The sequence below is a fragment of the Hibiscus syriacus genome, unplaced genomic scaffold (assembly GCF_006381635.1).
Source record: "Hibiscus syriacus cultivar Baekdansim isolate YM2019G1 unplaced genomic scaffold, ASM638163v2 tig00111132_pilon, whole genome shotgun sequence".
Lineage (NCBI taxonomy): Eukaryota > Viridiplantae > Streptophyta > Magnoliopsida > Malvales > Malvaceae > Hibiscus > Hibiscus syriacus.
Genome location: NW_024062992.1, coordinates 916,401 through 937,556, shown reverse-complemented (window position 1 = coordinate 937,556; position 21,156 = coordinate 916,401). Strand labels below are relative to the sequence as shown.

General features: G+C 36.4%; 1 pseudogene; it reads left to right on the top strand.

The window, feature by feature from the left end:
- Window positions 1-1,388: 1,388 nt before the first annotated feature.
- LOC120154578 lies at window positions 1,389-20,934 on the top strand (annotated as a pseudogene).
- Window positions 20,935-21,156: the final 222 nt, after the last annotated feature.

Genomic DNA, 21,156 nt, shown 5'->3' with positions numbered 1-21,156 from the left:
TTTTAGTTTTTCTTAAATATTAAATAAGTTTCAAACTTTTTAAAAGGATCAATTAAACTATCAAACTTTCAAAAAGAGCCAATTAAGCTTATTTATCATAGTATCATTCACACGAGAATCGTCTTATTAGCATCTTAAAATATAACGTTAGTAACGTACAGAAAAAATGTTTTTATTTAATTTATGTATATAATTTAAATATTTATGGAATAACTATGAAATGTATTCCCTAATTTAAAAAAAGTTATATTTTATTTCTTTCGAGTTGAATTTCTAACTCTGTCCCTAACAATGTAACGATCAGAGATAATTTTCGTTGGTCAAAAGGTCACATTAACTAATTTTTTGAGTTTAAAGACTTAAACGGATTAAAGAATTCTAGGACTCAATGATTTTTCTTTCAAAAGCTTGAGGGCTTATAAACCATTAAACCTTAAAAAATCAACCAACTTGACAACATAACTTTTACTCTTCGTTAAAGGCTACTTTAGTAATTTAGCACGTAGAGACCATGAAATCATGCTCTATTTGCAAGAAAATAAAATAAAATAGAAGATAAAAAAAAAGAGTTGGCTGTGAATTTAAAAGCATATTGATTTCACGTTAATTTGATTCTCTGATTCCCTTAGTTTGGATCAGAATATAACTTTCCCCCCTTAAAATCTCAAATGAAAATCCAGAAAAAGAAGAAAAAAAGCATCATCATAGAATAAATGTTTGCCCATTAATGTTGAGGAAGAAAGAACTACTACTTGTTTAAGTTAGAAAGATTAAAGATATAATAAATACAGAAGAAAGAGGAGAAAGTTCGAGTTATTTCGGAGTAGTTGAAAGAAATGGGTCTCTCTCAGAAGGAAGCCAAAATGGAAGGCTGATGGTACAACAATATCTCCATTTCTGAGAAAAAGAGGTGACTTGTTTTTAATCTTTCTCTTCGTTCAGGGTTGAATAATAGATTTTCATGTGTTTCGAAAAGAACCCATTCTGCAGACTCTAATGAAAATTCTGGGTTTTTTTTTTATGTAGTGAAACTAATGTTAGTTTATATTTTTTATACATTCAATTAAGACATACATGTATTATTGCATGTATGTATGTATGTGTGATATAATGGATTTCAACTTTGTGTGGTTTTTTTATTTTATTTTGATGATTATAGGAAACAATCAATAAAATCAATCATTTGCCGAGAAATAATAAACCAAAGGAACTAAGAGTACATTAATGATAGTCAGATTCAGCCCATTTAGAGGCTTTTTTTTGTTTGTTTTTTGTTTTAATATTTTGAAAATTCTGCTCAAGGCTTTGAGGAATTATGCTCTCTTACCAACAGATCAAAAAAATATGTTACCAACTTCAATTGACTAAGTATATAGTTTTAGTTCCTGTACTGACAGATCCAAAAGTATGAGGAAAATAAGCCGAAAGAACTGTCAGTTGGCCATTTCGTTCATCCGTTCATGCGGAGGCTATGATATCTGATATAACTGTACCCTCATCTTGGAAAATATTTGGTTGTGAAAATGGCGAGGATTTAAGCTCCTAATGACATTATAAGTGTATAAATCCTTGCATCATTGACAATTTGTGTTGCTAATACAGGGTTACGGCTTTTCAAATAAGCAAAACATCGGGATTCGCATGGAGGGGTGTGTTGCTCTTTGGACACAGTTCATGGTTGTTGTACTTAATTCTATTTTTCTTCTATATGGCTGAAGATTCTTCTTGTTGTCAGCATTGGAATGATCATCCAGCTATAATGGCTGTTGGCATGGTGGATGAGACCTCGGAGGCTATTTTCCTTGCACTTATGTCTCTTGGCCCCTCAAGATCAGAGTAAGATGTTCATTCGTGTTCGATTACCTCAAATGCAGTATCTGTCTAAATGGAATTTTCCAATTTCTCGATGTTAAACAACGGTTTGTCTTTCAGATGGGACTTCTGTGTCTACCAAGGCAGCGTGGTCGAGTGCCTCGAGGAGCATACGGATATCATTCACAAGAAGTTGTATAGTGATTGGCTACCATGGTCAGATTCTATGCTTTGTCTGAACATAATTCACGCTTTATGTTTCGAATTGACCACAGAAGGTCTTGCAGGTGAATGAAACGGAGAGTTTTATTGCTTCAACGCTATTGGAGACAAGAGGATGATGGCACATGCGGTACTAATTAAGGCAAACTCATGAAAAATTGCAGGAATGTCGGTTTCGAACCTAACGTTCCATTATCTGTTCTTGTCGTAGTGATTCTGTACCATTCCATGGTCCACGAGAAATGTCCCCCTCAAAGCGGCTATGTTCTTGCTCTACTTAAAAGTAATGTAAGCTCTAGAATAGGAATTCATAGGAGTTCTCGATCCTCTTGAGTGCACATGAAACATCACTTCATTTTTGTTTATTTCAGATTTTGTTCTATGTTTTGAACGTTTTGTGTTGCAAAAAAGCATAGGTAGGGGATATGTCATCACTCCCGTTAACCGGGGGCAACAGTCAACTGTGAAGCGCATGCTTTCCATTGATTGGAAGTTCTGGAAATTCTATGTACGACCATCCGCTGCTAGATCCTTGACAATTTCAATGCTCAAGAGAGTTGCAGGTGTCTCACTACTCACTAATAGTAGTCAAAGTTCCGGTAATTCCATTCCATCAATGTTGTGTTAAACGTTTTATTGCACTTGTATTTTGCAGCATTAAGGGAGCTGTTTAAAGGAAAACAAGGAAATTATTCTTCCAAATGTTTGTCCAGGGAGTGGCTAAGGCATATACACTTGCCTCGAACCGAAAAAATAGATAATAATATCGACACTGAGAGTGCTGAAAAGATTGAGGAAGATGATTTGATTGAGAATGAGGAAAACCGGCACAGACTCAGGTGACTCCAATGGGTCTGATTGAAGAGTCTGATGAATTTTTTGATGTACCCGAAGCATCTGAATTTACGGATGATGATCATTTGGAAAGTGAGTGGGATACTGAGCCAAGTTCCAATCTGTGTGCCCTGGTACACACTAGTACAGATTCTGACTGTTATATATCCTTGTAATATTCTGAAATTCCCAAACCCGAAGTTGATACAGTTTGATGGCAGCATGCACTGCATAGGAAGCCAGTTTTTACTGCATTTTATTTCTAACCATCAAGGGATTTTGATCGACTTGAGTGTCTATCAATGACACCCTTGGTTGATCGATCTACCAATGCAATAATGTGATAGGATTTTCTTCGAGATCGGCTCTTTCTATGCCGAACTGCTTCAAGCAAATCGGACTAACAGCTTTCTTTCTCCACCGTTCTTATTCTGTACTTCAAAACCATTCAATAAAATTCATTTCTATGATCTGCACATTTTTCATATTTCTGCAGAACTCAAATTACCCTAAATTAACATCAGCAGCCGATTTTGTGAGAAAGTTACATGATCTTGCAAGTGAGTGCAACTATGTTAGCCAAGGTTCTTCATATCTATGTTATTTGGACTCAGTTTAGAATGTCAGGGCAACGTAACTTGAGATAGATTAATGGAGCAAATGCATCATTTTCTCAGTTTTAAAATTACTACCTTCTGATTATCAAGCGTTTGATCTCATTCTTGCTGCAGCTCAAAAGAAGGGTTACATGGACTTACAAGAGGTGGCCAAGGAAGACGCCCTTCCCTACTGCTATGGAAACTCACTCCAAAAGGACCCGACCTGAACTTTACCTTGCAGTTGGTCGGACGGCAGTTCGTCGTGGTTCTTGAATCGTGGTAAAAGTTACTTGCAAGACAACCAAAAGGTATTAATTCATTCATTCACGACAGTTTCGTTTTCAAAATGCACTTGATCAAAGTCAGATGTGAGTGTTGAATATGAGTATACTCATATATTTTTAGGGACCTATTGCCTATGTCGAACATGAATACTTCTATGATGGTTGTGAGAGAATTAGAGGAATAGAGAGAAGAGAAAATAGGAAATAGAAGTAGAGAAAGGATGAATGAATTCAGTTTTCATTCAAAATATGCATATCCATTTCTTTACAAGTACCCGTTTTATTTACATACATATTACTAAGGAATCTAGCTAATCCAGCTAGCTGTCCTTGCATAACTAATTCAGTTTTCATCACAGGAATTGGGCTTCCTTTTGGGCTACCCGCACACCACTTGGATATGCTGGACTACCCACCTGGATCTGCTGGACTGCTTGGTTAATTTCTCTTGTGCTCTTCATGTGCCCACTCATCAGGTAAGTAATCCCCAATTCATTCTCAATCCCTAACCCTTGTCTCTCTCTTTCCCCCAATTCATTTTCGATCTCTTGCCCTTCATCTTCGATCGCTCGTCTTTCTCCTCCCACTGTGACAATATCCGCCCCATGAGACGATCCTTGTCCCCAAGGATCAAATGATGGAAACTGCTCTCGGAGCACGGAGTAGTCTTCCTAGGTATCATTCATCCCATCCAGGTTAGTCCATCGAACCAGCAAATGAGTTACAGGTTTATTGTGTCGATTAACTATGCTTCTGCCCAATATCTTACAGGGTTCTACTTTGAACTGACCTTCTTCATCAACCACAGGAGGATCTGTTGAAGATTTTGCTGCTTTCCTAACATGTTTCTTCAAGAGACTGACATGAAAGACTGGGTGCAGGTGCGATGTCTTTGGTAAGTCTAATCGGTATGCCACCTCTCTAATTCTTTCTGTAATTTTGTAAGGACCATAAAATATGGCTGCTAATTTCAGATTTTTTTCTCAGGGCAAGGGAAGTTTGTTTGTACGGTTGCAATTTCAGGTAAACTTCATCCCCTACTGAAAATACTCTTTCTGACCTTTTCTTATCTGTTTTTTGTTTTATGCGATTGCTGGCATGTTTTAATTGTAACTTAACCAGCTGTCTGATTTCTTCTTTGCTATGCATTATTTCCCATATAGCATGTACTTGTGTTTTTGTATGCCATACCATAATAGGAGGTTATAGCCATATAAAGCTTGAAAGAGTGTTAGTTTTAGGGCAGTGTGGTAGGTGGTATTGTACCACCACTCAACATGAGGCAACCATTTAGCCCACTGTTTTGGTTGAAAAAAATAGAGGCCCTTTAGATACTATTCTAAACATTGGTTTACCCATTCTGTCTGTCCATTAGTTTCAGGATGGTAAGTAGTGTTGAATACGGTTTTAGTCCCCAATTGCTTCATTAATTCTCTCCAAAAGAGGCTAGTGAATGTCTTGTATCTGTCTGAAATGGCCATTTTAGGCTGGCCATGAAGCTTATAAATATTATCCAAATACAGTTTAGCTACAACAGCTGCAGAGTAAGTGTGTGACAATGCCAAAAAATGGTTGTATTTAGTAAACTTGTCAACCACCACTAGAATACAATTTTTCCTAAATGATGTAGGTAGACCCTCTATAAAGTCCATAGTAATTACCTCCCAAGCCTGTTGAGGAATAGGCAGTGGTTATAGCAGTCCTGGTTTAGCAACATGCTCCACTTTAGTTTGTTGACACATTGCATAAGAGATCTTACATAAGTTGCCGCCATAGCTTTAAGTCTGGGCCAATAGAAATAAGATCTAATCCTTTGATAGGTAGCTTGGCTTCCTGAATGACCTCCATGAGGTGAATCATGCAGGGTTTGAAGAATCTGTAGTCTAAAAGACCCAACAGTACCAATATAGACCCTATCCTTAAATCTAAGGATACCCTTTGAATATTTATCAGCAGTTGGATTAACAGTTAATTTGGAAATCCATTCAGTAGCCATTAGATCCTCCTTATAACTTTCCTCCACTTCCTGAACCCAGCTAGGAATAATTAAGGTAGTTCCCATAGTAATACACTACATTGATCTTCCCACTGTCTAGATAAGGCATCTGCTACCACATTTGATTTGCCTTTTTTGTATTGAATAGTGTAGTCCAGTCCCAATAGTTTAGTCAATCATTTTCTTTGAATTGCAATAGTTAATTTCTGCTCTAATAGGCACTTCAAAGGTTCATGGTCTGTTTTGATGACAAAATGATTGCCCTCTAAGTAATTTATCCACTAAGAGACTGGTAATAGAATAGCAAGATACTCTTTTTCATAAATGGAGAGGGCAACATGTCTAGGACTAAGAGCCTTACTAAGATAAGCAATAGGTCTATCATCTTTATATAATACAACACCCATGCCTCCTGAACTGGCATCTGTTTCCAAGTAAATATTATTGCCAAAATCTGGTAGAGCTAAAATAGGGGCAACACACATAGCTCTTTTTAGATCTTCAAAAGCAGTCAAGGCTGCATTGTCCCACTTAAAACTGTCTTTTTTAAGCATCTGTGTCAATGGTCTGCTGATAGTGTCATAATCTTTAATAAACATTCTGTAGTATCATGTTAAACCCAAAAACCCACACAAAGATTTTAAGGATTTAGGCACATGCCAATTCCTCATTGCTTCCACCTAAATAGGATCAGTAGCTACTCCTGCAGCTAAAATAATATGTCCCAAATACTCCACTTGAGTTTGTCCAAAAAAAAACATTTGGACAACTTTGCAAATAATTGGTTAGCTTGAAAAACATCCAAAATCATTTGTAAATGAGTAATATGGTCTGTCATAGAACTGTTGTAGACTAGGATGTCATCAAAAAACACCAAAACAAACTTTCTAAAGAATGAACTAAATAATCCATTCATTAATGCATGAAATGTAGCAGGGGCATTAGTAAGACCAAAAGACATTACTTTAAATTCATAGTGGCCCTGATGAGTTCTGAATGCAGTTTTGTAAATGTCTTCATTCTTAATTCTGATTTGCCAATAACTTGATCTTAGATCAATTTTTGAAAAATAGACAACACCATGTAGTTCATCCAATAAATCTTCCACAACAGGAATATAAAATTTATCCTTGACTGTTATAATGTTTAGCTGTCTGTAATCCACACAGAACCTCCAAGTACCATTCTTCTTTTTAATTAGGAGACATGGAGAAGCAAATAGACTTTTGCTAGGTTGAATAATAGATGAGGATAACATGGTAGCAATTTGTCTTTCCACTTCAGCTTTCTGGTTATGGGGAAATTTATAGGGCCTTAAATTAACAGGCATAGACTCATGCCTAAGAGGAATAGCATGATCATGGTTCCTTGTAGGTGGAAGGCCTGTAGGTTCAGCAAAAATAGATTTGTATCTCTCTAATAGAGGTTGAATAACTGTAGGAATAGGTTTTGAATTCTCTGTCATATTTAGCAGTACTACATGCCCCAAAATAACATAGTCTGAAGCTGTCATTTTCAATAGTATAGCCCCTGAAATTTTTTATAAAAAATTTAAGGGTTGTTGGCCATGTATAACAATTTGTTCATCTTGATGTACAAAACTTAGTGTCATTTTGTTGAAGTCCATCAAGATTGGACTGAATAATTTCATCCAGTCAACACCTAACACCACACCACATCACTTACACCCAACACCACATCACTTACACCCAATTTAAGAAGTCTAAAATCGTGAATAAAAGAGTGTCTATGCATCTGCCATTCTACCTTATTACATCTTGTTGAGCTGTAGAGTTGTTGTCCATTAGCCACTGTAATAGCCAAAGGGTAAGGTATAGTCACTTGAATACCAGCATCAGCCCATTGTGGTGTTAAAAAACTGTGGGTACTATCACTGTCAATTAAAATGTTTAATGGTATGCCTTAAATGGTGCCCTGAATTCTCAATGTATTATGGCCAATACACCCAGTGATAGCATTCATAGATATTTTTAGGCTCTCCTCTTCTTGTAGCACTTGCTGATCTGAATCATTTGGTAAGGTTTCTGAAGGTATAACAGTCTCATCTTCAATCATCATGCTCAAATGTCTTGTCTTACATTGATGGCATGGAGCAATTTTTTCACCATATTTAAAACATAAGTTATTTTATCTTCTGTAGTCTAGAAGATTTTATTTTTGGGGTATAATCTTGGACTCTTTGGTGGGAAGTTTGGTTTAGAAGTAGGTAATGGGTTTGGGTAGGGTGGGTTTCTAAAAGATGTTCGCACTCGTTTATTCTCAAATTCAACAGAGTGCTCATACAGTTTAGCTTGCATGCAAGATTCAGAAAGCATCTTAGGTTCTAGAGCCTTGACTCTGTGTTTAATGTCTTCTCTTAATCCACTGATAAAAAGAGAGACAAAGAACTCTTCACCTAAAGTAGGGTTTTGTAAGAGCATGTGAGGCTATAGTTCCTCAAATCTGTCCTGGTACACCTCAACTGACCCTTTCTGCTCCAATTTTGTAAACTCCTCAACTATGTCAGCAAAGGACCTGTCACTGAACCTATGGCAAAGGTCTGCCTCAAACTCATGCTATGTCATATGGTGTTTCTGCATGATGTAACCATCAAACCAAATTTCTGCCTTACCTATTAAATACATCGTGGACACCTCCACTTTTTGTTCCTTCGCAATACTACATAGAGAAAAGTACTTAAGGCATTTTTGTATCCACCCTCATGGATTAATTCCCTCAAAAAAAAGGCAGTTCAATCTTGGGTCTATGCCACATTAATCCTGAAGTGTTAAAAGACCCCCGTACCTCTTTTATCCTCCTCTAGGTCAACTATATTGTTCTTAACAGCATTGTTCTTGCCCATCTGATTATCATTTTTAAAACTAGGCAAATCTTCTGGTTTGGATCTTAAAATCCCAGGTTCATCAGGTTTATAAGTAAACCTGGTCTTATCATTAATCACTGTAACATTCACAGGTTGTTTTCCACATGTTTTAGAAGTGTTAGGGGTTTGTACCTGGTCATTAGTAGACTGGTTCTGATCCCCGTTTCTGCCAGTTAGAATCTTTAAAAGTTCCTCCACGTACCCCTGATTTGTGGCTATCCTAGATTCCAAAGAAGTGATACGATTCTCTTGGTTCTCCCACCATTTAGGAATCTTGGTTTCATCTTGGGATTGTTTGACCAAGGTTGTTAAATCATCAAGTTGTTTTTGTAGTGCAGCAAAATCGATTGTTTCAGACATTGTTTGATTTTTCTCTGGCATTCCCAACGTCGATTGCCAAAAAAATTAGGCTCTGGATACCAATTGTGATGGTTGTGAGAGAATTAGAGGAATAGAGAGAAGAGAAAATAGGAAATAAAAGCAGAGAAAGGATGAAGGAATTCAATTTTCATTCAAAATATGCATATCCCTTTCTTTACATACATAGTACTATGGAATCTAACTAAGCCAGTTGGTTGTCTTTGTATAACTAATTCAGTTTTCATCACAGAAATTGGGCTTCCTTTTGGGCTACCTGCTCACCATTTGGATCTGCTGGACTACCCGCCTGGATCTACTGAACTGCTTGGTTAATTCCTCCCGTGCTCTTCACGTGCCCACTCGTCAGGTAAGTAATCCCCAATTCATTCTCAATCCCTAACCCTCGTCTCTCTCTTTCCCCTAATTCATCTTCGATCTCTCGCCCTTCATCTTCGATCTCTCGTCCTTCTCCTCCCACTGTGACAACTTCAAAATAGATAAAAAGTAGAGTAATATAATCGATTCAATTTAGTTGAGTTACATCAAACAACTTTTTATTCCTTAAAACTTCATCTTTCCAATCCCCAAAGTTTTACTTTTAATACGATTTATCCTTGAGGCTGAAAATAAATACAAGTTTCAGGATTCATCTTCTTTATTTTCCATAAAGTATCCCTCTGTCCAACATATATCTCCTAAAAATATTTGTACATGAGCAATGGAATATCATGCCAGCATATAACACTCATTCGTCTATGTAACATAGCTGGATATACTATTTTTTTTTTTTTGAAGATTTGGATATATTCATTCAAATATATACATTGAATTCAACATTATTTCCTTTTCGAATTATCTGCATATGTAATTTTCTTTTTAAATCTTTTAGCTTCAATTATCTATGTATTAAACTTCTAATCTTTCTTAAATCAAGGCAAACGGGACCTTGATGCAAATGGTAGGGGCAGACTGGTTAATATCCGATAAACGAGAAGATGATCTTGGCAACCGACTAGGTGGTATCGTGCAGGTTCCAGCTTTAACAATGTGTTATTTGTATGGGTACAATCTAGTTGAGCCGAACTCTATTTGTAAGAGCCTCGAGCTTGACTCTGGCTGGATTGAGTTTCACTTTTAAAACTTCAGCTCGATTTCGAGAAGAAAATCAAACTGTCCGAGCTTGTTCAACCAGGCCAGATTTCCTATCAAAGAACAGGCTCGACTTGTTAGCTGGTTTAGTCATGCATTATAACGCTAAAATTCAGCTTGTTTGACACATGTTTTAATCAAATCTGAATAACTTGCCACCATTAATATCTTGTTTACACCTCAAGTATAAGCTTATTTCAAGCAATTGTTCCATGTCACTAAACATCTGAGATAACAAACCAGTGGTAGAAAACTAAGTTTGTTGCTAACATCATTGCAGAAACATGCAGGTCGAGGTGGATCAGAATTTTTCTTTATCATTAATTTCCAGGTATGACTGATTGTTCTACATCTTAAATCACCTTCTCTGTTTTCATCAATAATCATGTGACATACTTCCACAAATACGAATCAGATTCCCAACGACGTCGAGGCATACACTGGCAATATACTATATGATGAAATCCCCTTTGGAAGATCATCCTTTGCTGTACAAATTCGTAAACGGAGATGATGCCTATAGGAACTCGAGATTGAAGATTATACCATGCATTTCTAAGGTGAGAAATGCTTTGATATACAAACATCATGGTTTGAATTTCGAATTTAGCATGGTTTTTTACTCTAAACAATATGCATGTTTAGGGATCATGGATAGCAAAGCAAAGTGTTCGAAAGAGAGCAGCCATATTGGGTCAATTTCTTGAAACTCGTTATTTCAGAGGGAACAATTACATCGAGGTACATTTCTTTATTGTTTTGCAAGTAATTGATGCTGATTTCCCGATACTTGAAGGGTTCATACTAATATCCAAATATGCATTATATGTAAAGACATTTCAAGAAAAACGAAGTATCAAAGTAACGTAGGATATAACGATCACATATGTTTAAAAAATTTGCAGGTTGACATTGATGTTGGATCATCAACAATGGCACGGGGCATATCTAACTTTCTTCTAGGATATCTTAACAATTTGGTCTTAGAAATGGCTTTTATTTTACAGACAAGTCTTCTTCCAACGTGCATAGTCAGATAGGCATGAACGAAAACAAAACACGTCGAAAAGTAACTCCAATATGATATGAAAATATTAAGGTCTTACAATCAAATTTATAATTGTTGTACTTCCTCATGATCTTCTCCGGAGTCATACAATAATGTCATTCTCGGGTATTCCTTAAAGCTTCCCAAACAGCTATAATCCTCCAAACAGCTATAATCCCTTCATTTGACCATTGTCAATCCCATCACGGTCAAAGTCTATTATATAGATATGACTAGATCTATTTATGGGGATTTGACATAACTGACACCAATTTTCTTTAATATTCTCTTTCTGACACCGTTTGACCAATATTTCCCGAAGTAGCACCCTTTCAGCTGAGTTTGTAAAGGCGCGTCCCCGGGGACGCGCTTTACCCGTGTTTTCGCTGAGTTGGATGCCACGTATGAAAGGCGCATCCCCGGGGACGCGCCTTTCGCCAGCTCGACTGCCACGTATTTTGTTTAATAATAAATATTTTATTTTTATTATTATTATAAATTAATAATATATTATGTAAAATGTTTCGATTATAATATAAGAATTATCAAATGTATTTTTAATGTGTGTTAAAGGTGTAGTGAATTATCTACATTAATATGATATAACAATATGAAAACCAGTTTTGACTTTATTGTAGTTATAGGAAAAATGTATGAAATTATAATATTACACATATGGTTATTATTATTTTTGATTTTGATTATCGATCTATTAATTTTATCAGTTAATTATTTAAATGTTATCAATCTAGTCATCTCATATCAATATTTAACGAAAATATTGATGCATAAGTTAATAAATTAGTATAATTACATATTTAATCTTCAAGACTTACATATTTTATAAAATTAGTCTTATTGAAATTTAATTTAATAAATTTAATCCTCCAATCAGAACATGAAATGTGTCATCGTATACATAAATTTTTTAATAACTTTTAATTTGTTTAATTTAATTTTTTTCTCTACTTAGAAGGTGGAATTATTATTATATTTTAAAAAAATTATAACTAATAATTAATTATTATATTAAATAAATATATAAATATTTATGTATTTAAAAGTTAAAAAAATTATTTAGGTGTACATACATTGACAAATTATATAAATGCAATAACATTAAATTATTAGAAACAAAAACATTCATTTAAATACAATATTAATTACATAAGAGTTAACGGTTATATGATGATAACAGAGCTGGACATTTTTTTCTATTGTGCCCGATGTTTCTACAATGCCCACATCGTTTTTGTTCTGTTGACTTCTCCCGAATATCCATATCACAATGTATTCTAGTAGATTTTGGACGACCTGAGTCCCTCAATAGCAATGGATCTGGTACAATTGTAAGCCAAGTTTGAATCTCATTTGGGTCTCTTTCGTTCCTATGGGCGGAAACTCAAATTCATATACCTTGAATACTTGTGAAAGTTGGTATACGGGATCAACATAATTTTTGTAGTCCAAATGCGAATGTGAGCAAGCAGCAATGACATGAGAGCATGGATATTTGAGTGCTTGAAAGAAACCACAATCGCACCACCTCTCTTGCAGATTAACTCTGAAAGAGTTAGCTTCAATCCCTTGCAGCGGACGTGACATTTCGGTTACACGAAACAATTCACGGGTGCGAGAAAAATTTGTAACTAACATCCCATTTTATGCAGCCACTTTTTTCTGTAAATCAACTACTAGTCTTGGGTGGTAAATATGTCCGTTTTGCATCCAAGTAAGAGCTTGTCCACCGAGCTTTGCAAAGAGTTGACCCAAACGAAAATAAGTCATTTTAACCAACGCCGTGACTGGTAAATGACGCGCCCCCTTTAAGGTTAAATTTATTGCTTTAGCCAAGTTTGTTGTCATATGACCATAGCGATACCCCCCGTCATATGCATTTGTCCACATTTCTTTGCTGATGTCCATAATGTACTCGCACCCCTTCTTATTTTTGCCAAACAGCTCTTGTAGCATCGACTCAAACCTTTGAGGTAAGAGTTCGTAACCTAAGCCATTAGGAATATGTAATAGTTAATATGAAGTATAAATAAGTAATAAGAAATTGATAGAAAAATTGGGAAAAAGTAACATACCCATCCGCACTACTAACTGACGTTCATCGTTCTTCTTGTATTTTCCGTAATAGTTTGCAGCAATATGACGGACACAATAACGATGTTGAACATGTGGAGGTCTATACATTGTACCCAAAGATTCCATTGCTGCTTTTATCCCGGCTCCTCGGTCTGAAATAATGCATACTCGTTCCCTGGTGACAACATGTAAACGTAAATTTTTAAGGAAAAAAGCCCAAGACTCAGTGTCTTCTCCTTGAACGAGGGCAAACACAACATGAAGAATATTGCGGTTTCCATCTTGAACCACAGCCAATAATAAAACTTGCTTGTATTTCCCATACAAGAAAGTACCATCAATTTGGACAACTGGTTTACAGTACTTGACTGCATTAATACACTGAGGGTAAGTCCAAAAGACACGGTAAAATTGGCAGCGATCGCGAACCATTCGATCATTCACGTAATGATGTTGAGTTATGAACTCAACAATTGTCCCGGGATTAAGTCTTTGCACAACATGAAACCAACTGGGCAGCTCGTTGTAAGAGGAATCCCATTCACCATGAAGTTTGCAAATGGCATTCTGTTTTGCCAACCACGCTTTTTTATATGAGACAGTGTACCCATATTGTGACTGTATAGCAGAAATCAACACTGCAACAGCTATATGAGAGCTTTGCTTCACAATGGGCATGATTGCTTGACAAATAATGTTGGAGTCCAAGTTGGGATGATCTTGGTTTATACCTGTTGCACAACATGTATGAGGACCGTTGTATCTGGTTAGTTCCCATAAGTTGTTCTTCCTCTTCCTCTTTGATACACGGACCATCCATTGACATCCGTTGTCACGTTGGACATAGTAGCATACATATTTCTCCATGTTAGATCGATCAACTCGGGACTGAACTGAGTTACGAATATTGTAACTCTTTATTGCCATCATTGTTTCCTCCTTCGATGCGAACTCCATTCCAATATGTAAATTACCGTCATTGACTGATGATTGAAGTCCATAGTTGCCAACATCAGGAAGATCTGGAAATTCATGCTCATACATTGCATCATAATCAGCCTCATACATATGTGCAGGAAGTTCGTTGGTGTTGTATTTATCGGAACGTCATCCTCATCATTATCAGAATGTACGTTAAACTGTGGTGAGTCAGGTTCAACGAATAATCCCGTTTCAGCACTATCTGCACCTGGCTCTCGAAGAGGTTCTTCTGGTGGAGATGAGGGTTCCTCCGATAATCCAATGTTGAGGTCAAATAAGTTCCCTCTTGCGTGTCCTCCCCTTGAACTTGAGGCCATTGTATCATGTGGGATGTGAATAGACTGTCGTCTCGTTGGCATTTCCATATGTAAGTCGAAAACATTGGCAGATGAATGTTTGCCCCTTGAAGTAGAAGAGATGTTGCCATATGGATTATTGGTGAAGCCACGTGAGTTGAGATCATAAGCAGTTGCAGATGAATGCCTTCCTATTGAACTTGATGGCATGGTATCTGGCGTTGGATCCGCCATTAATGATGTGAAATCATTACAGATCAGTTGTGTCGGGCTATCAACTTGATCAGTTTGATATGCAATGCCAAAGTGAGAGGAATATGAGAGACCACGAGTTACACGAACCTCAATAAAAGTGACATACATTTCAATAATAGATTATGAACTCCCCATATGAGCATCAACCATCATAGAAACATCATCATCGTTTGAAAGCTGAAATGATGTATACGTGAGCGGAAAAAGTTCAGTAGGAAATCTGTACTGAAGTGAAGATAGTCTTCTCTGGCCTGCTACACTAATCGTTAATGAAATTTTTGTGATTAACTCCTCAATTGTGGTGTTTCTCTTCAAGGTTAAGGGGATATAATGATCTGACTCAAAAATAACCCCCTCTTCAGCTTCCTTAATTAGTCCATCATACAAAACAACAGCAGAAAGACGACTCATTTTCAGAGAATTTGAGAATTTAGAGTTTGGGAATTTGAGATTTTGAAAGCTTGTGAACTGAAGTTTGTTTTGAAAGTTTATAATATGTTGCATATAATATTGTCTATAATCGGAGTACAATTCACATGAAGGCGCGTTCTCGGGGGCGCGCCTTCCATTATTTCAGAGAATATGTTATCATTGCCCTATTATGTCACTCATGTCCCTCGGGGACACTAGATATATCAGTACCTATTATTTCACTATTCACATTAAGGCGCGTTCCCGGGGGCGCGCCTTCCATTATTTTGTCAGAGAATATGTTATCATTGCCCTATTATGTCACTCATGTCCCTCGTGGACACTAGATATATCAGTACCTATTATTTCACTATTCACATGAAGGCGCGTTTCCGGGGGCGCGCCTTCCATTATTTTGTCATAGAATATGTTATCATTGCCCTATTATGTCACTCATGTCCCTCGGGGACACTAGATATATCAGTACCTATTATTTCACTATTCACATGAAGGCGCGTTCCCGGGGGCGCGCCTTCCATTATTTTGTCATAGAATATGTTATCATTGCCCTATTATGTCACTCATGTCCCTCGGGGACATTATTCATATCAGTACCTATTATTTCTCAGGGGACTTGAAGGCGCGTTCCCGGGGGCGCGCCTTCCATTATTTTGTCATAGAATATGTTATCATTGCCCTATTATGTCACTCATGTCCCTCGGGGACACCAGATATATCAGTAAATCAGGTAAATTATAACTAAAATTTAACTTCTTTGGAAAGTTCAGCAAGTTAAGAATAACTTAAATTAAAACGTTATGTGAAGTTTGAATAAATTAGATAAAATGTTATGGATAAATTGAATAAATGTGAAGTGATAAGTTGATTGTGACATTGAAATTGTATGGAATGAGCATTGAAATGTGACATTGAATAAATTGCCAATTCACCCCCTCTTGGCCGATTCCGTCGATCGATTAACTCAACATAAGTTGATTTTAATGTATACGTTTTAATATATATGTTAATGATAAAATCATATGTATGGATAAATTTAATTTCAATTTAAGTATTGTGAACTATAATTGGAATATAACTTTTAATTTCGAATACAATTGGAATATTAAGTTGAAATTTAATGTTAAATTTCGAATACTATAATTTATATTTTAAATTTAAATTTCGAATAATATTATTTTTATTTTTATTTTAAATTTCAAATAATATAATTTGTATTTTAAAAACATTTATCAAACATTTAATGTTAAATGTGAATAAAAAATAACATTAAAAAATATGTATGTAACAACCATGAAACATTTAAATAACATAACCAAATTACATAAAATTCTGAAATATAATTATTTAAATAACATTAAATACAACTGGATCACCGATGTCGTCTTCTCGAATGAGTTCCACATGGCGGTGGTTGTCTATTTCGTGGAGGATTTCTTCGTGGAACTTGTTCTTCAGTCTCCTCATCTTCACTATCATCATCAGCAACATTTTCTTCATTTGGTGTAGATGACGCTGAATGGGCTGAAGGGCCTGTATAAAATAACGACCCTGGAGGAGTGCTAGTAACAATCCCACCGCTCCTCGGGAAGTGTAAAAACTGTGGAAACATTGGCATCGATGTCTGTGATCCAGATGGAGATTGAGGTGTCTACGGAGAAGCACCACCAGCCAAATAAGATGCATATGAACCATATGCTGGATCTTTAAACATAGTCGTATATGCACCTCCATATGGTATAAAACCCTGCGGGCTAGGCATGTAACCTGGTGGGCTAGGAATGTAACCCTGCGGGCTCGGAATGTAACCCTGCGGAGATGGCATATAAACTGGTGGGCTTGGTATATGAAGTGGAGGGTTGGGCATGTACCCCTGCGGCATCGACGAATAAGGATGTTGTGGTGGGACTGATGCAGAACCGGTAGCGCCTTCTCTCCATCCACGCGTCGGGGGACGATGATATTGAGACGGTTGACGTCTTTCTCGGCGCCTAGGAATGTTAACCCCTCGTGCTTCCGCCGAAAGTAGAAACGGCTTCCCATTTTCATTAAACCAGTCCATATAGTTATCCGTAACCATATGACCAGTTTTAGCGTAATATTGTCGAGGGGCCAACAGTGTATATCGGTTCTCCCAAAGCGCAATCCAATCTCTGTGTCTCACCACCCAGTTAACATCTTTCTTTCCTCGTCTATCTATGTTATGTACGTCGTCTAAATTCCTAGGAGCTCCAGGAATATATTGCGTACAACCATACTGACAGAGCACGCGATCAACTGGATGCCACTCAATAATAGCATAACATATAAGAGGTATAACCGATATCCATACCTCTAATGACCCACTAAGGTGGGGTGGGATGCAAGCTTTCACTTCATCGCTCGCATAAGGTATCCACTGAAACTGAAATATAAATATACAATTCAAATAAATAAAATATTCTAATTATATCTAACATTTTAAATTAAAATATTAATAATTAAACAAATTTAAAAACATACCTCAGACCCAGCTTTCGTATCAATAAGTAAACGAATTTCCTCTAACCCAGTAGGTATACTTTTATGGTCCTTTCTTTTCATCGACCACCTATGAAATATAATATAAACTAAATATCACCCTATTTAATTGAAAATATTTAAATCAAAATTTAGTTCGAAAATTACCTCAACAATAAGGGGAATACGTATGGTTCATTCACGATCGGGCATAAGAAAGGCATGCGGAACCACGCCCATGATTGTAGAAGAAGAAGACATCCACCGATAGCAGTTTTCTTATAATTTGTCGCCCGACACATTTCTCTAAAGAGAAATGCCAAAACTGCAGCGCCCCAACTATATCTTCCAGCTTCATCAAAATCGATCAGATGCCGCAACCACATACAATGCACCTGGTTGCGAGATTTGTCGGGCATCAATATTCCTCCAATTATTCGTAGAATATATGCCCGAGCACATGCCTTTGCTTGATCCTCTGAAGCATTTTCATTTAAAACCTCAAAATTAGCTTTCAACCAAGATAAAGCTATTCTACCTCCATTAAACTCTGGCGGAGTAGCTCCAAGATAATCAATGCACATTGATTGCCAATCACCATCCGCCATACCACACATCATATTTCCGTCGACGGGAAGCCCCAGATGCATAGAGACATCCTCCAATGTAATTGTCGCCTCTCCACATGGAAGGTGAAAAGTGTGTGTCTCGGGCCTCCACCTCTCAATCAGTGCAAAAATTAGGACAGGTTTGAGTTTGCAACCGCCTATAATTGTTGCAATATACCCGAACCCGGCAGAAGCCAAATATGGCAAAATACGTTCCGGTGTCGGTATATGTGGATTTTTAATAAAAGTCTCTAAAATATGATCAGTATCCTAAATAATATACATTATAAAAAATAAAAATTAATATAAATTCATAATAACTTTAAAATAAAAATAAATTTAAATATTAACATTAATTATAAAAAATATTACCATATCGCTAAAATGTCTGGAGATATGATCAATATCCAATCGCAACAGCATTTCGTTTTCCATTATAACTGTAGACAAAACAATATAATTAGCAAAAAAAATTAATAATTCTAAATAAATAATAATTATATAAATATATTTTAATAAAAAATAATATTTACATAAATATATTAATATAAAAAATAATAACTATTTAAAAAAATACTAACATAAAAATAAATTTCTTACCTCTAATAACAAATTTAAAACTCAAATAGTTAGAGAATTTGAGTTATATAAGAGAGGAGAATATGATTTTGGTGTGAAGAATGAGGGAGGGTTGAGGGGGTTTATATAGGGGAGGAGGAGGGGTAGTTAGGAAAAATGGATGGGGGCATTTATAGCATTTAATGGAAGGCGCGTCCCCGGGGATGCGCTTTCCACACGTGGCAGTCGACGCCTTCCACACGTGGCATCCAACTGAGCGAAAACACGGGTAAAGCGCGTCCTCGGGGACGCGCCTTTGCCAACTCAGCAAAAAGGGTGCTACTTCGGGAAATATTGGTCAAACGGTATCAGAAAGGGAATATTAAAGAAAATTGGTGTCAGTTATGTCAAATAGCCTCTATTTATTTTATCGACCTACAAATATAATCATGACCATGTGCTTAGTACAAGCACTGGATTTCCATATATAAATTACCATGCAAAACTGAGAGGGGTTCTTCTTTAACTGTCTTTATGAATCTATCATTGTTCATCTTCCTTAGCTCACTTACTCTACTACTCCATACATTGGCGAATCTACATGTAGTTCAAGGTGGGCACATGTACACCTTGAAATTCGAATTTTTATATGTTAGTTATTTATTTTATTGATGGTGTCCACCCTGAAATTTTATATATACCTACTCTATACGAAAAATTTCAGCTATTATTATACATGTGTTCACGCTTAAAAATATTTCTAAATCCACCACTGCCTTCATATAATCACTGATTACGGCTCTCCGCACAAATAAAAAAAATGAACCATCTATAACCGTCATAACCCACATTTTATCATCAACAATTCAGTCTATAACCATCATAACTCACATTTTACCATCAACATATACATGTGTTAACACAATGTTGTTTTAAAATTTGTACATTCCAAGTGGAAAAAGGAAAGAAAAAAAGAAGATAAATATTAAAACTATACATGAAATTCATTAAAATATACAATATAATACATAAATTTTCAGTTGTTCTTTTTTTCTTAAAAAAAACCTTTATTTGTTTAAGTTTTATTCACTTGTAATTTTGTTTAAGAAATGTAATTTGGTTGATGGATTGGTTATGATCAAAAGCTAATTGTTCAGGGTAATACAGAAGAAGAGCTCCCTGAAGCCGTTATCGGAACATGCAGGCTTAACCACCCAAAGCATTGCCAGCATTGCCATGACCAAATGTTTTGAATTCCTTTATTCAAAGTTAACCCATTTTAGTACACATGAGTGTTTCACTCATTGTATTTGGGGATACGAATTTTAAATTTTATTTGCTTTATAAAGCATACTAAAGAGATGTACACGTTATGAATGAACTAATTTAGAAAGAAAAAATAGTATAAATTTGTGAGATTCCTAAATTCTTTAGGAATTTCACAAATATGTAGATTTTATAATTAAGGATTAAATATACAAAAGGTGCCCAATCTATGCCCACTTTTTTAGTTTAGTGCTTAATGTTTTTTTATTCCATTTTGGTGACTAACGTTTCATTCTGTTACTAAAAATGAGTTCAGCCGTGACGGGCCGTTAAGTTTGGTTGTTAACCCATTAAAAATGACAGTTGGCATATTTGTTTAGGGTAAAATATATAAATAATCCCCAAACTTTTAGGGCGTTGCATTTTGGTCACCCCGAAAATTAAATATAAAGTAACTGGAGCTTATCTCGACGACTGATGGAGGAAATGGCGACGGGAGGGAATGATATTGGCTGGGTTTTGATCGAAACAAAGCGAGGAACCAGGTGGCGGTGAGGTGAACGGAGCTCAGGATCGGCGCAAACATCATGAAAACATCGGTGGTGGTTTAGTGTTTCCTGACGAAGCTTTAAGTCGTTCTCTACGGCGAACGACTATAATTCATGGGGCGAGGGTGGTCGGGTTTTGGTCATGGGCAGACGACGGTCATGTTGGTGGAGACGGTGCGACATACGAACGCCTATGGTGGTCGGAATCGTGAAGAATATCAAAGGTGGACTTTTAGGTTTTCGACGGAGCTTCAAAGGGCTACCCATGACGATCGGTGACGGTTTACGGTGAATAACCATAGGGGTTTTGGTCAGGGAACGGTGAGGAATGTTTTTGGTGGTAGCGGTGCACGTCACCACCGGGAAACGACGACAGAAGAATAAGAAAAAAAAAAGAATGAGGAGTTTAACGAGATGATGAAAATGAAACATCC